This window comes from Eurosta solidaginis, chromosome 2 (genome assembly GCF_040869045.1).
Source record: "Eurosta solidaginis isolate ZX-2024a chromosome 2, ASM4086904v1, whole genome shotgun sequence".
NCBI lineage: Eukaryota > Metazoa > Arthropoda > Insecta > Diptera > Tephritidae > Eurosta > Eurosta solidaginis.
The window spans coordinates 242,349,768-242,361,200 of record NC_090320.1 but is presented as its reverse complement, the minus strand read 5'-3'; positions in this window follow the sequence as shown (position 1 = coordinate 242,361,200).

Below are 11,433 nucleotides of genomic sequence, written 5' to 3'. Positions count from 1 at the left end.
TCGCCTGAAAATTTAAGATCTTTTTTATGCAAATGAGTTTTCAATAATTATACATTTTTCAGTTTTTCACAGTTAGGGAATCTAGCCCCTGGCTCGTTTGTATTTAATGAATCTGGTTGTATCTGTCTGGTATTTCGTTAGTTTTTGGGAATATAGTTTACACACTTACACCAATGCTTAAGGCGCATTACCACGGATGGCGTATAAAACATTTTAGAATCAAACTGAGGCGGTTCTTTGTATATGAAAAAAAGAGATCGCATTACATAAGTTTGTTATACATATATGACACTACTTTATTTTTGCTTGGATTCCAAGCTAAAGAAACTGACGAAACTTTATCGGAAATTCAAAACACAAAAAAAATTTCTATTATGAAAAAGCGAGACCACTATTCCCCCAAAATTAGTGAGTTTCACATGTTTTTGTTTATCTTTTACATTTTATTTTTACATTAACAATTTTAACAATAAAAACAATGCAAATAACACGCGAAAATTATTTCGGTCTCTAATGGTTCACTGTTTTCACAAGACAGCTGATTTTAATTGTGTGTTTATGCACCAAATTTTCAAACTAAAAAGAAAATTTTCTTGTGTCAAAAAAAAAAAAAATAAAATAATTAAAAAAAATTTTTAAGTTAAACGGTTTTATTGAAAACAATACTTACATGAAGTAATAATAATACGAAAAGCTAGAAAATAATTAGGTAGGTCCTAGGTACTAGTCATCACACTCCTTATCAATCTATGGCATTGATCAGACAATTAAATAAAAGCGTTGGGCGCGTGAAATTTCTAAAACTGTTAGGCGTAGCATAACCTGATTAAGGTTCAGTTGGTTTTACTTATGACTATCAATAGAAATATGACGCGTCCAACGCTTTTATTTAATTGTCTGATCAACGCCATAGATTGATAAGGAGTTTGATGACTAGTACCTAGGACCTACCTAATTATTTTCTAGCTTTTCGTATTATTATTACTTCATGTAAGTATTGTTTTCAATAAAACCGTTTAACTTAAAAACTTTTTTTTAATTATTTTATTTTAAAGTTTTTAGTCTTTATTTATTATTATAGCCTATTATTTCTCATTCTATTTAGTTCATTTAGTGACTCATTATTACAAGGACTCTTCCTGACAATTTGTTACAATCTAAGTCCTCAATGCATAATCCTTCCAAAGACTTTACTCGACTCTGCGCCACGTATGCTTGTCCCTCCTCCAACTCCCAAATATTTTGATGTCACTTCTACCGGACTTTATGCAATATTTGTTCCAAATATGAGCCAAATCGGGCATCATAGGTCGCTTTCTATTCATGTATGTATTATGTGTTCCAACTATGGACCAAATCAAATCAGATAGGTCGCTTTCTATTCTTGTATGTATTATGTGTTCCAAGCATGAGCCAAATCGGACCACAAATACGATTTTTGTTAATATCTCGATCCTTGCGCCACCTAACGGCGATTTTTTTCATAAGTCGCTTTTTATTCTTGCATGTATTATGTGTTCCAAATATGAGCCAAATCGGACAACAATTACGATTTTTGTGAATATCACGATCCATGCGCCACCTAGCGGCGATTTTTTTCACAGATCGATTTCTATTCTTGCATGTATTATGTGTTCCAAATATGAGCCAAATCGGACCACAAATACGATTTTTGTGAATATCTCGATCCATGCGCCATCCAGGGGCGATTTTTTCACAGGTCGATTCTATTCTTGCACGTATTATGTGTTCCAAATACGAGCCAAATCGGGCTACAAAACGATTTTTGTGAATATCTCGATCCATGCGCCACTTAGCTGCGATTTTTATCTTATTATTGCATTGTCATCGGGTTCTGAACTACATTCCAAGTTTCAAGCTTGTACCTTATCGGGAAGTTACTTAAATTTTAATTACAAGATTCATTCACAACGGCCGTGCATGCAGCCTGCCTGTCAAGTCAACCTAAATAAAACCGTTTAATAAAGAAAAAACGGCCGATTCTCAAAAAAACCTATCGAAATACAAACTGACTCGTTTGTTTTTATTGAACTAGGTTGTATATTCCTTGTATTTTTTTAGTTTTTTGAAATATAGTTTACACACTTACACTAGTACTGAAGCCGTATTAGGAGGGAGTGCGACAAAAATTTAAGATAAAATACAAGAAAAAATATACGAAAATAAAGTAGTGTAGGTATTAATAATAACAGAATAACGAAAGGAAAATTTTGTATGGTAAATCTGGTTTTTTAATTACCAATTAGGAGTAAAGCACGAAAACGAAGATAATGTTATACGTAAACTAGGTTAGGACCTACAAGATTGTCTTCAATTTCGTGCTTTACTCCTAATTGTTAATTTAATAACTAGATTTCCTATATAAACCTTTTCCGTCGATAATCAGTTATTATGAACAAATTTTAGATGTACTTATTTTTTTCATCGAAAAAGAACTACCCTTAAAAATAGAATACGGAAGATATGAAAGTTATCAAAAGCTAGGATTTGCCTGACTTTCGTTACATCTCGAAGTTGTTACGGTCTGCTGTTATGGTCTACGGTTACGGTACACTTGGGAGCGTTTTCGTGCGAACACACCTAGTGATAAGGCGAAAGTTGCGATAAAAAGTATCGAAAAACAAGGAAAAAAACAGACCGGCCATCACTAGCGAAAATTGCCATGAGTTTCCGGGAAAAAATAAAAGAGGAAAGGTGGAAACTTGCGTGAGCGAAATTTTGGCGACCGTACAATTATACAAACGGGATATATAACATCTAGGGGCATAACTTCAGCCTTAGTAACCTTATTGCTCACTTCGCATCCCCAACGATACTCAACTATACTATACTGCTTTGGTAACCTTATTGCTCACGGCGCATCCCCAACGATACTCAACTAATCACAAAACATCCTCGCCGGCTGTGCGCGTAAGCAGGTGATTGTCCAGAAACTAGGAAAGAGTCGATAGCGCAAAGCACCGAAACCGTTCTTTCCAACAAATCTCGTTTCTACGCGTCTATTTTGGGTGGTAATAAACCTTGCATCGGTTGTGTTGCGTGGACACAAGATCCAGCTGAAGTAGGTCGGCGTTCGCAGTCACAGTGCAGTGAGATAAACCCCTTCCTCTACGTTTACAAAGAACCCTACCATCTGCGAAAAAGCGTCTGACACCACCTCTGCCTCCAGGGCCAGCAGTACGCTGCCGCGTAATACAATCAACGTCAAAGAGCCGAGTCATCCGGCTCGTAAAGGGTAGCACGAAGCTTTATCGCCACCCGGTTCACTCGGTTACCTCGACCCAAAGCGCCAACCACCGCCAACGGCGCCTACTATTATCACGGGCACCACCGACAACAATATTAGCCGCAACCTTTTCAACTACGACCATAACGGCTACAGCAATACTAGCCGCATCCTTATCAGCTACGACTATACCGGCTATAACAATGCTAGCGCAACCCTATCAGCTACGACCATAACGGCTACAACAATACTAGCCGCATACTCATCAGCTACGACCATACCGGCTACAACAATACTAGCCGAAACCTTATCAGCTATGACCATACGGGCTACAACAACACCAGCTACAATAACAACCACAGGGCAGCGAACATCGGCCTGCGGCCATCCCAATTGCGACAACGAATATCAGCGGTTAAAGCGGTGAGTTCGTTCCAATACTGAACTAAACATACGTATTTGTAGTCTCAACCTTGTTCTTTAAATTTTTTTTTGACGGCAACAACATATATTGTTAATATACAGACATATTCAAATTCAAGGCTATCACCCTAGTATAGAATCTTAACACGTAATACATATATACATGCATATACCTAAGTTAAAGAGAGCAAGCTGCATCCACTTGTAGTAAAGTTAACTTATTATACCATGCAAAAAAAAAAGGTAGACGTAACGTAAAGTTAAGTAGATAGGTTTAATTAACTTAGAGGCAAGAAAAAAAAAAAAAAAACAATACCAGCACTGACTGATAAATGCGAAACAGTTTACATTTTACCTGAACATGTAAAACGATTTCATTAATTTTACTATAATTTTAAAAGTTCACATTTTGCCTGAACAGGTAAAACGATGTCGTTAGTCTTACTATAAATTTAAAAGTTCACGTTTTACCTGAACATGTAAAACGATGTCGTTAATTTTACCATAAATTTAAAAGTTCACGTTTTACCTGAACATGTAAACGATTTCGTTAATATTTCTATGAATTTAAAGTACACGTTTTACCTGAACATGTAAAACGATTCCGTTAATTTTCCTATAAATTTAAAAGTTATGTTTTACTTGAATATGTGAAACAATTTCTTCGAGGTGTTTAAGCGACTTAAACTATGATTTTTTTCTTTCATTTGTTTCATTAGAAATTAAGTGTGCTTGTAATTCTCAACTTGTTAGTGAAATATTCTAAAGATATAGTTTAAGTTTTTAATTTAAAATTGAGGTTCTTCGAGTGGAAGATGGGGTGCCAATACCTCAGAGCCCAGTGCTCGTCTCCATATCACATTTTTTAAGGGTTCTTCAAATAGAAGATGAGGTGGCTCATTAGAGCGAAATCTCAGAGCCCCCAGTGCTCGCCCCCAATGAATAAATACAAAATGTTCTTCAAATAGAAGATGAGGTGGCTCATTAGGGCGAAACCTCAGAGCCCCCAGTGCTCACCCCCGATGAATAAATACAAGAGGTTCTTCAAATAGAAGATGAGGTGGCTCATTAGAGCGAAACCTCAGAGCCCCCAGTGCTCGCCCCCAATGAATAAATACAAGGGGTTTTTCAAAGCAAAACAAGGTAGCTCATCCCGCAGCCAATACCTTGGAGCCCCCAGTGCTCGCCCCCAATGAATAAATACAAGGTGTAACAGGTACATAGTGACCTCTCTAAATAAATTTAAAAATAACAAACAAATACATTAAAATAAAGATATCATAAATAAGGTGTACCGATGCTTTGCATCGTCCCGTATTTTAAATACACCATAAACAAAGTAAAATAACATACAGTCCATTAAAATAGTAATTTATAAAATAAAAAAGGTAATCAATTTAAAAAATGCTTGCTTGCAGTGGGCTTGAACCCGCAACCCCAACGTGTGAGTCGGGTACGTCATCCACTGTGCCACGACTCATACGCCTACAAGCACATCAAATTACTCCCTTATAACTCACACTAAACTGCTCGCCCTCAACTGCCCCACGCTTAGCTATGGTCCTTCGAGCCGGATGACCGGCTCCTATGGAATTACAACTAGACGACTAAGCCGTCTAGGGGGGGAGCATGTTTAAGCGACTTAAACTATGACTTTTTTTTTCTTTCGTTTGTTTCATTAGCCATTGAGTGTGCTTGTAATTCTCAACTTGTTAGTGAAATATTCTAAAGATATAGTTTTAGTTTTTAATTTAAAATTGAGGTTCTTCGAGTAGAAAGTGGGGTGCCAATACCTCAGAGCCCAGTGCTCGTCTCCATATCACATTTTTAAGGGTTCTTCAAATGGAAGATGAGGTGGCTCATTAGAGCGAAACCTCATAGGCCCCAGTGCTCACCCCCAATGAATAAATACAAAAGGTTCTTCAAATAGAAGATGAGGTGGCTCATTAGGGCGAAACCTCAGAGCCCCCAATGAATAAATACAAAAGGTTCTTCAAATAGAAGATGAGGTGGCTCATTAGAGCGAAACCTCAGAGCCCCCAGTGCTCGCCCCCAATGAATAAATACAAGTGGTTTTTCAAAGCAAAACAAGGTGGCTCATCCCGCAGCCAATACCTTGGAGCCCCCAGTGCTCGCCCCCAATGAATAAATACAAGGTGTAACAGGTACATAGTGACCTCTCTCTAAATAAATTTAAAAATAACAAACAAATACATTAAAATAAAGATATCATAAATAAGGTGTACCGATGCTTTGCATCGACCCGTATTTTAAATACACCATAAACAAAGTAAAATAACATACAGTCCAATAAAATAGTAATTTATAAAATAAAAAAGATAATAAATTTAAAAAATGCTTGCTTGCAGTGGGCTTTGAACCCGCAACCCCAAACGTGTGAGTCGGGTACGTCATCCACTGTGCCACGACTCATACGCCTACAAGCACATCAAATTACTCCCTTGTAACTCACACTAAACTGCTCGCCCTCAACTGCCCCACGCTTAGCTAGAGGAGTATGATTTACCCCAATTTTAATCTTAATTGCGTTTGTAACAAATTTTCTTAGTACATATTACATATTAGTGTCATTATACTATGCGTTATACCGAATTGATATTTTGTTAAACTCAAAAATAAGTTATACTACAACAACATATTAATTTTGTAAGGGGGCCCCAATTATCGGAATTTGTATCCAAACTGTATAGCCCTAGAATAGGTTTGTGAATGAAACGAAAACGGGGATTTAACCAAATTTTTACTTTGTATGTAATATATCTACTATTTATAAGCACGTTTATTTACAATTTTTTTTTTTCACACCAAGCGCTTATAACCCTTGTCAGGAAAAAAGGGGGTGACATAAATATAGGTATAACTTTAAATATTTCTTTTATGCATATATACGATAGTAATAATGAAATTTGAATAAACTTGTAAATAATATGGGAATGCTGGCGTAGCCATTTATTTAGAAGGCACGTAGGGTTATCAGGTAAGGGGCCACCGAAATTTTAGGTACGTCGGTGGCCATGGATTTTGAGGGTGGGATAAGCACCGGGCGTCGCAACACCACCCGCGGCGCCCCCTATATATATTCGGCCCTCTTTGTTTATTTTTCTTTTTGCTTTCATTTTAATTTTCAGCTTTTTGTTTTAATTTTTATCAGTTAGTAACCGGTCATTTCCGGTTGGGTTAGCTGTGTCTCCTTTTCGCTAGATTTTTTTGAGTTTTTTTTTTTAATTGGATTTTTTGAATGTTAAAGGTTTGTCCGTGACATCCAGTTCGGCCGGATGTTGTTTTATTTTGAATTATAAGCGTTTTGAGTCGTCTCTGCGCTTTTTGACAGTTGAGTTTTGATAGGCATGATAGGAATTTTTTTTCTGTTTATGGCGCAGGAACAGTCAGGTTGGCAAGGACCCGCCCCAGCCGACAATGACTAGCCACTGTGCACCAACACATCATGCCGACCGCCTTCCTTACTGCTTCCACTGTAAATGCGATTCCATAACAGATGGCGCTCAACGGGATTTGGTGCCCGAGGCGCTGTCGCGCTGGTCATTCCGGGTCAACTTGTGAAGTTGACCATCCCACCAGTCCGAGGTGAGCAGCCGCAGGAGCAGTCACCTGCGTTGCGGTGGGATGGTTAGATGGATCAAGTTGTCCGGAGTGATCATCGTTGACAGTTGCTGAGGGCCCCATAACAGATGGCGCCCAACGTGGTTCCTGAGGCGCCGGGTGCGAGGGTCACTCCTGGTCAAACTGTGAAGTTGACCATCCCACCAGTCCGGGGTGAGCAGCCACCTGCGTTGCGGTGGGATGGTTAGACGGATCAGGGTGTCCGGAGTGATCATCGTCTCCGGTAGCGGAAGGATCCACGGGACTTCACGTCAGTCCTCCGGATATTTGTATTCACCCGGTGAGGCAGTGCTGAACGCACTTAGTTTTTTTGTAATTGGGATTTTATTTTCCCGGAATGTGGTCCGTTAGTCGGCTTGGAATAATTTTGTCCGCTAATTGGGTTTTTTTTTGTAATGTTAAAATTTTTTTTTATAACTTTTCTTTGCCGAATTTGGTTTGTCTGGTGTGAGTGTGTGAGCGAATGGTAGGACCCCAGCTCAGCCACGTCTCAGGTGGTACCGCAGAATACCACCTGGATTGTGACGGGTTGAGCTGGGATTCAAAGTGGCACCTCTTCCTGTCCCACCAGTCTGGGGAGCGGGCATTGAAGCCGCTCCACCCATTGCGGCGGAGGCAGAAGGGGTGTCCCGGGTGAATGAACGGGAGGCCTCAGCACCCCCAGCCAGTCCCACTAGCGCGTCCTCAGAGACCGCCTCTGCGTTGCAGCTGGGTGTGTTGGGACCAACCTGTGTGTGTAGGACATTGACCCTAGTGGCCCCAACCAGTCCCAGAGGCAGGTCCTTAAGACCCCCTTATGCGTTGCGGTTGGGAGCACTAGGGACAAGAATGAATGAGTTTGTGTTTTTTTTTTCTTTTTTTTTAGCCCGAGTGCCTTCGGGGCATGGGATGTCAGCGTTCCCATTGACTACCCAAATATATTTTTTTGGCCTTCTGTGGGGGCGATAATCACTAGCCTTTCGGAGTTTGGACGAGTTCTCCGTATCAAAATGTCTACACCTTGTTTTTGTTTTGGCCTTCTGTGGGGGCGATAACCACTAGTCTTTCGGAGTTTGGACGAGTTCTCCATATCAAAATGTCTCCCCTTTTTTTGTTTTGCCTTTCTGTGGGGGCGATAGCCACTAGAAATCATCTTTCGGAGTTTTGACGAGTTCTCCATAACAAATGTCGAATTGCCGCAAAGCCCTTTCAAACTAGGAAACAGAATTAATTCCCAACTTGACTTAACCTTTTTTTTTGATGGACCTATGTTGCCCGGCTAGCTTCGTAGTAGGACTTTGAGACTCTTATCTCAGGGGTGAGTCGTGCCCCACGTTGATTGGCATCGGAGGCCCCTGGCAGTGGCTTCCCACAGAGGATCCGGTTTCCTGTTCGCTTCATCGTCAGGTCTTCGAAGGGAAACAGGTTTGTTACGGTCTGCTGTTATGGTCTACGGTTACAGTACACTTGGGAGCGTTTTCGTGCGAACACACCTAGTGATGGGGCGAAAGTTGCGATAAAAAGTATCGAAAAACAAGGAAAAAAACAGACCGTCCATCACTAGCGAAAATTACCATGAGTTTCCGGGAAAAAAGAAAAGAGGAAAGGTGGAAAATTGCGTGAGCGAAATTTTGGCGACCCTACAATTATACAAACGGGATATATAACATCTAGGGGCATAACTTCAGCAGCAAAGGCGTCAAGTTCCGCTAATATACTGCCTTAGTAACCTTATTGCTCACTTCGCATCCCCAACGATACTCAACTATACTGCTTTGGTAACCTTATTGCTCACGGCGCATCCCCAACGATATTCAACTAATCACAACACATCCTCGCCGGCTGTGCGCGTAAGCAGGTGATTGTCCCGAAACTAGGAAAGAGTCGATAGCGCAAAGCACCGAAACCGTTCTTTCCCACAAATCTCGTTTTTACGCGTCTATTTTGGGTGGTAATAAACCTTGCACCGGTTGTGTTGCGTTTACACAAGATCCAGTTGAAGTAGGTCGGCGGTCACAATCACACCTAGTGAGATAAACCCCTTCCTCTACGTTTACAAAGAAACCTACCATCTGCGAAAAGCGTCTGACACCACCTCTGCCTCCAGGGCCAGCAGTACGCTGCCGCGTAATACAATCAACGTCAAAGAGCCGAGTCATCTGGCTCGTAAAGGGTAGCACGAAGCTTTATCGCCACCCGGTTCACTCGGTTACCTCGACCCAAAGCGCCAACCACCACCAACGGCGCCTACTATTATCACGGGCACCACCGACAACAATATTAGCCGCAACCTTATCAGCTACGACCATAACGGCTACAGCAGTACTAGCCGCATCCTTATCAGCTACGACTATACCGGCTATAACAATGCTAGCGCAACCCTATCAGCTACGACCAGAACGGATACAACAATACTAGCCGCATCCTTATCAGCTACGACTATACCGGCTATAACAATGCTATCGCAACCATATCAGCTACGACCATAACGGCTACAACAATGCTAGCCGCATCCATATCAGCTACGACCATACCGGCTACAACAATACTAGCCGCAACCTTATCAGCTACGACCATACGGGCTAAAACAACAGCAGCTACAATAACAACCACAGGGCAGCGAACATCGGCCTGCGGCCATCCCAATTGCGACAACGAATATCGGCGGTTAAAGCGGTGAGTTCGTTCCAATACTGAACTAAACATACGTATTTTTAGTCTCAACCTTGTTCTTTAAATTTTTTTTTTTTACTCTGCAACAACATATATTGTTAATATACAGACATATTCAAATTCAAGGCTATCACCCTAGTATAGAATCTTAACACGTAATACATATATACATGCATATACCTAAGTTAAAGAGAGCAAGCTGCATTGTAGTAAAGTTAACTTATTATACCATGCAAAAAAAAAAGGTAGAGTTAACGTAAAGTTAAGTAGATAGGTTTAATTAACTTAGAAGCAAGAAAAAAAACGAATACCAGCACTGACTGATATATGCGAAACAGTTTACGTTTTACCTGAACATGTAAAACGATTTCATTAATTTTACTATAATTTTAAAAGTTCACATTTTGCCTGAACAGGTAAAACGATGTCGTTAGTCTTACTATAAATTTAAAAGTTCACGTTTTACCTGAACATGTAAAACGATGTCGTTAATTTTACCATAAATTTAAAAGTTCACGTTTTACCTGAACATGTAAACGATTTCGTTAATTTTTCTATGAATTTAAAGTACACGTTTTACCTGAACATGTAAAACGATTCCGTTAATTTTCCTATAAATTTAAAAGTTATGTTTTACTTGAATATGTGAAACAATTTCTTCGAGGAGTATGATTTACCCCAAGTTTAATCTTAATTGCGTTTATAACAAATTTTCTTAGTATATATTACATATTAGTGTCATTATACAATGCGTTATACCGAATTGATATTTTGTTAAACTCAAAAATAAGTTCTACTACAACAACATATTAATTTTGTAAGGGGGCCCCAATTATCGGAATTTGTATCCAAACTGTAAAGCCCTAGAATAAGTTTGTGAATGAAACGAAAACGGGCATTTAACCAAATTTTTACTTTGTATGTAATATATCTACTATTCATAAGCACGTTTATTTACAATTTTTTTTTTCACACCAAGCGCTTATAACCCTTGTCAAGAAAAAAGGGGGTGGCATACATATTGGTATAGCTTTAAATATTTCTTTTATGCATATATACGATAGTAATAATGAAATTTAAATAAACTTGTAAATAATATGGGAATGCTGGCGTCGCCATTTATTTAGAAGGCACGTAGGGTTACCAGGTAAGGGGCCACCGAAATTTTAGGTGCGTCGGTGGCCATGGATTTTGAGGGTGGGATAAGCACCGGGCGTCGCAACACCACCCGCGGCGCCCCCTATATATATTCGGCCCTCTTTGTTTATTTTTCTTTTTGCTTTCATTTTAATTTTCAGCTTTTTGTTTTAATTTTTATCAGTTAGTAACCGGTCATTTCCGGTTGGGTTAGCTGTGTCTCCTTTTGCGCTAGATTTTTTTGAGTTTTTTTTTTAAGTGGATTTTTTGAATGTTAACGGTCTGTCCGTGACATCCGGTTCGGCCTGATGTTGTTTTATTTTGAATTATAA